The 5978-nt window shown below is 40.4% G+C and overlaps 1 pseudogene; it reads left to right on the forward strand.

The window, feature by feature from the left end:
* Positions 1-2541: 2541 nt before the first annotated feature.
* On the forward strand, positions 2542-3558 carry LOC116466538 (aldo-keto reductase family 1 member B1-like; annotated as a pseudogene).
* The last annotated feature ends 2420 nt before the right edge of the window (positions 3559-5978 follow it).

The following is a 5978-nucleotide window of genomic DNA, read 5'->3' on the forward strand; positions in this document are numbered from 1 at the left end:
TAAAAATGTGCAAGCAATCTGAATAGACATGTCTCAAAAGACATACAAATGGCAAACAGCCATATAAAAAGGCCCCCAGTATCTTGATCATTACAGAAATGCAAATCAAAACTACAAGGAGATATCACCTTACCACAGTTAAAATAGCTTACATCAACAAGACAGCCAGTAACTAATGCTGGCAAGGATGTGGAGAAAAGGGAATCCTTGTATGCTGTTGGTGAGAATGTAAATTAGTACAACTACTATGTAGAACAGCTTAGAGTTTCCTAAAAAAAAAAAAAAAAACTAAAAATTGAGTTACCATTTGATCCCACAGGCCCACTGCTGGGTATGTACCCAAAAGAAAGGTAATCGGTATATAGAAGCAATATCCGAGCTCCTACGTTAGTTGCACCACTGTTCACAATAGCCAAGATTTGGAAGCAACCTAAATGTCCACCAACAGATGAACAGATAAAGAAAATGTGATACATATACACAGTGGAGTACTATTCAGCCATAAAAAAAGAATGACACCCTGTCATTCGCAACAACATGGATGGAACTGGAGGTCACTATGTTAGGTGAAATAAGCCAGGCACAGATAGAAAAACGTCACATGTTCTCAGTTACTTGTGGGATCTAAAAATCAACTCATTGATATAGAAAATAGAGTGATGGTTACCAGAGCCTAGGAAGGGTAGTGAGGGGGCACAGGGAGTGTTTGAGTACAAAAAACAATAGTTAGAAAGAATAAATAAGACCTAGTATTTGATACCACAACTGGGTGATGGTAGTCAATAAAAATTGTAAAGTTTAAAATAAAAAATTGTAATTGGATTATTTGTAACACAAAGGATAAATACTTGAATGGATAGATACCTCATTTTCCATCATGTGATTATCACGCATTGTATGCTTCTATCAACACATTTCATGTACTCCGTAAGTATATACACTTACTATATATCCATAAAAATTAAAAATAAAACATTTTTTTAAATGCACTGAAATTTCCTCCAGATATCTAATCTCCACCTGCCCTAAACAAATTATTCTCTCCATTAGTAATACCATCTCTCTTCCCTCTTCCCGACACAGCTGCCAAAAGTCTTTTCTGCTGTTCTCAGCTCATGTGCTCAACTTATATATCTCACTTGGCCAAATAAATGCATTTTATTCAACTCTAAGAGTAAACTTTTATTTTTTTCCATAAGTGTGGCCTTAAAAGATCTCACTCCCCACTCTATCCAAACTTAACAAAAACATTCACCCCAAAAACCACTTCCTTGGGGATGACTTTGCTGCTAAGAAAATAAAATTTCCTCCATGTTGTTATGTTTATGTTGTCTACTATTTAAGTAGACCAAACAGAATTTGATTAGGTTTTTTGAGACATAGGGTTGGGGTCTTTGTTGAAGTTAGCACCTTAGCTCATGGGCTATAATAATAAGGTGTGGGTGCTAATATATCACGAACTATAATATATTTGCAACTACATCTTATTTCAGAAAAGGATGTTGTTTTGGGAAGCAGTGAGTCAGCAGAACACTGAACACAAGGCAAAGGAAAGGAGATTTCATCCCTACTTTCAAATGGAAGTTCATAACATTCCTGAATTATCCACAAAGAGGGCTGCCAACCTGGAATCAATTAAGAGTCTCCCATTGGGGTGCAACTGGAGGGAGTAAGATCTTCAAAACTGTATTTTCATTAGTAAAGTAGAGAAACCGGCTTCAGGAAGGTGGCTGGCTTGGCTAGTAGGCCAGAAGGAGAGGAGAAGGGCAAAGTGTGGGAGAAGGTATAAAAGTCAAGCTTTGCCATTTTGCCAAGAACCCCTTTGAACAGATCCAGAGGGTGTGAAATCAGAAAGCTTAGTAGCACCCCAGTTCTCCTTTCCTGCATCCTTCGCAAAGGTAGTACCATCAACAGGAATAGCAATTCTCAACAAGTCTTCATTATAATAGAATGTCCTCTACAGGTCAAGTTCAGTGACCACAAACCTCCTCATCACAAGAGATTTCTAGTCTTAAGACAGGCAGTGGGTGGACACTACAAAATTCTACTATAACAATTTACTCAAAAACGCAACCAATGCCTTAGATCCTTGCTACTCCAAATGTGGTACCCACACCAGCAACAGCAGAGTTAGAAATGCAGAATCTTAGACTGCATTCTAGGCCCACTGAATCAGAAACTGAGTTTAACAACAGCCCCAGGTGATTTATATGAATATTAAAATGGTAGAATTGACTTAAATCAATTATGCTCAAACTTTGCACATTAGAATCACCTGGAGAGGTTTTTACACATCCCTAAGGCAGGCAGTACTCTATATGAGGTATCTCAATTATCAGTATTTTTAAAACCCAAGCGGTTCCAATATGCAGCCAATTTTGAGGAACTATGACTTAAAGATAACAGTAACAATATTTGTATTTGAATGAAAACTTTCCCCAAACTTTGCATTACTAATTACCACTTGGGTTTTCCTGACAACTTAGATATTAAAAATTTCAATGTATGGCTCCGGGCGGGGGTCTGGGGAGTGTGGCAGCCATGGCGAGCTACCTTGTCCTCACCAACAGCACCAAGATGTCCGTCCTGGGGCTTGGCACCTGGAAGTCCCCTCCGGGCTAGGTAACCAAGGCTGTGACGGTGGCAATCGATATCAGGTACTGCCATATCAACTGCGCCTACGTGTACCAGAATGAGAACGAGGTGGGGGTGGCCATTCAGGAGCAGCTTAGGGAGCAGGTGGTGAAGCATAAGGCTCATCAGCAAGCTGTGGTGCACATACCATAAGAAGGTCCTGGTGAAAGGAGACTGCCAGAAGACACTCAGCAACCTGAAGCTGGACTCCCTGGACCTCCACCTTATTCACTGGCTGACCGGGCTTTAAGCCTGGAAAGGAATTTTTCCCATTGGATGAGTCAGACAACGTGGTTCCCAATGACACCAACATTGTGAACACATGGGCAGCCATGGAAGAGCTGGTAGATGAAGGGCTGGTGAAAGCTATTGGCATCTCCAACTGTAATCATCTCCAGGTGGAGAGGATCTTAAAGAAACCCAGCTTAAGGTATAAGCCAGCAGTTAACTAGATTGAGTGACACCTGTACCTCACTCAGGAGAAGTTAATCCAGTACTGCCAGTCCAAAGGCATCTTGGTGACCACCTATAGCCCCCTTGGCTCTCCTGACAGACCCTGGGCCAAGCCTGAGGCCCCTTCCATCCTGGAGGATCCCAGGATCAAGGTGATCACAGCCAAGCACAATAAAACCACAGCCCAGATTCTGATCCAGTTCCCCCAGGCAGAGGAACTTGGAGGTGATTCCCAAGTCGGTGACACCAGAATGCATCGCTGAGAACTTTAAGATTTTTGACTTTGAACTGAGCAGCCAGGATATGACCACCTTACTCAGCTACAACAGGAACTGGAGGGTCTGTGCCTTGGTGAGCTGTGCCTCCCACAAGGACTACCCCTTCCATGAAGATTTGAAGCTGTGGATGCCTGCTCATCCCCAAGTGACCTGTACCTGTGTTTCCTATCTCATTTTTTTCTTGCAAATGTAGTATGGCCTGGCCTGTGTCACTCAGCAGTGGGACAGCAACCTGTAGAGCGGCCAGCAAGGGCTTCTCTAAGTTGATGTTGGATATGAAGAGCAGTATCAGGAGAGTAGAAGTCACTTCTAGTTTGCTTTGTTCTTTTTGCCCCGCTGGGGAAAGTATAACCTGAATACCCTTCTCTGACCAAAGGGAAGCAAAATATACCAGGTCAAAATAGTGCCACTAACAGTTAAGGTTTTTTTGTTTTGTTTTGTTTTGTTTTTGAGATGGAGTCTTGTTCTCTTTCCCAGGCTGGAGTGCAGTGGCGTGATCTTGGCTCACTGCAAGCTCTGCCTCCCAGGTTCATGCCATTCTCCTGCCTCAGCCTCCCGAGTAGCTGGGACTACAGGCACCTGCCACCATGCCCAGCTAATTTTTTGTATCTTTAGTAGAGATGGGGTTTCACTGTGTTAGCCAGGATGGTCTCCATCTCCTGACCTTGGGATCCTACTACCTCAGCCTCCCAAGTGTTGGGATTACAGGCATGAGCCACTGCACCTGGCCAACGGTTGAGTTTTGACTTCTTGGAACTGTGATCCCTTCAGCAAGACGTCTCTTTGCCTCAAATAAAAAGTACTTTGGTGAAAAAAAAATCTCAATGTATTCTGTTGTATAATTAATGCTTAAATTTCCCAAATTCTGATGATGCTAATTTTAATTTGCAATAGATCCATAACTGACAAAGAGTCATTTAGTCAAGAAAGTTTGCTGAGTGTTACCACTCAGAGATAAAACAATTATTTCTTTTTAAATAGCTTTACAGTTCAAGATTGCTTTTCTGATTGAATACTTCTTCTCTCTTATTTCTCAAATCATTACTCAATAAAGGAGATAAAGAATCTTAACTATGCTCAACATTTTCAGGCATGATTATTATAAATATTTTGCAAGTTAGCTTCAGGAGCTGAAAAGATTTCTTGATGGCAGGTGATACTTTTGTTGAATCAACAAGATTGACTGGTCTCATGGCTGGTGTTTAGCAAGTCAATCATTTTCACTACACAATAGATAACAGTGTACTAAAATTTTCTTTTATTCACTGGGAGGCTATTCTGTGATACTAAGAACAAAGAAAATCAAGTCTCTGTGGAACCAGAGTAAATCTTCTAAAATGTAACACATCCATTAGGAGAAAAAAAGAGTGTCAGACAAGAAACAAATTGGCTAAATTGGCTGAAATATCCCTTTAAAATTAAGTTTACATATTAAAGGAAAGATAAAAGGAATACGCACATTATTTGCTAAGACACAAATATCATCTGATTTTCAGCTATTTCACATTTCTATTTTTCCCCCTTACTACATTTTCAGCACTTTTGGTTTTGAAAAGCAGAAAATGAAATCAAACTGGCTTAAACAGAAAAGAAGATGAATTTATTGGTGCATATAACTAAACTATCCATGGGTATCTGATTTCAGGTGCTGCTGGATCCAGTTGCTCAAATTATGTCAGAGTTAGTCTTTCTCTTTCTCCAGACTCTGATTTTTCTCCTTACTGCCTTAATTTTTAGTTGTTTGTACCCCACAATTGTCAATTATGTCCAATAAACTTCTAATATATATCTCATTGCCTGATCGTGTTTTCATTGCCTGTCACTGAATCAGATTTATAACCAAGGAGATACTTCTTGGCAAGATCTTGAGTCTGTGCTTATCCTGTGCAGTTGGAGATAGGGCCAACCCAGTTTAAATCACATAAACTGAGAAGAGGTGAGGGTAATGATGCCCCAAAGGATAATCAAAGGATCGATGTCAGAAAAGGGAGAATGGATACCGAGACAAAAATACTACTCTAGAAGAGATCCTGCATCATTTGCCTTTAAGACCGATACATAGCAGTTTCCTTTGAGAAGTCTAGGAGAAATGAGCTTAGAGAATTATCTTTTCATCTTTGGTTTTACCCTGCAGCAGAGACTTGAAACACATCTATGTTGTACCAACTCAATTTTAAGAAAGAAGAAATGTCTGACATTCCCTATCATAAATTCTTGAAGTACCACAGTCCACGAAGAGGAAAGCTGAGGGCTGAGGTAAGTGGTGGAATAAGAACACTGTGGTCAGCCTTGCTAAGAGTTTCATTTATCTTGTCGAATGTGAAATCCATCTCTTCTGAGCATAGCCCGGTGCCAACTTACTTGTATGCTCCCCCTTATTCATCTACTGTTGATATAAAATTACTTAAACTCAGGGTTTTTAAGTGACTTGAACAAAGAAAATCAACTTTCTGTGGACCTAAACTCTATTTTCCAAAATGTAATACATCCAGGAAAATGTGCATCGAGGCTTCAAGGTGGGTTCCCAAGACTCAACCGATACTGCTCTTTATCATCATAAACAGCAGCTCCCAGAAACCCAGCACAGACCCCAAGACATTGTCACATGACTAA

This window comes from Hylobates moloch, unplaced genomic scaffold, assembly GCF_009828535.3.
Source record: "Hylobates moloch isolate HMO894 unplaced genomic scaffold, HMol_V3 SCAFFOLD_4, whole genome shotgun sequence".
Taxonomy (NCBI): Eukaryota; Metazoa; Chordata; class Mammalia; order Primates; family Hylobatidae; genus Hylobates; species Hylobates moloch.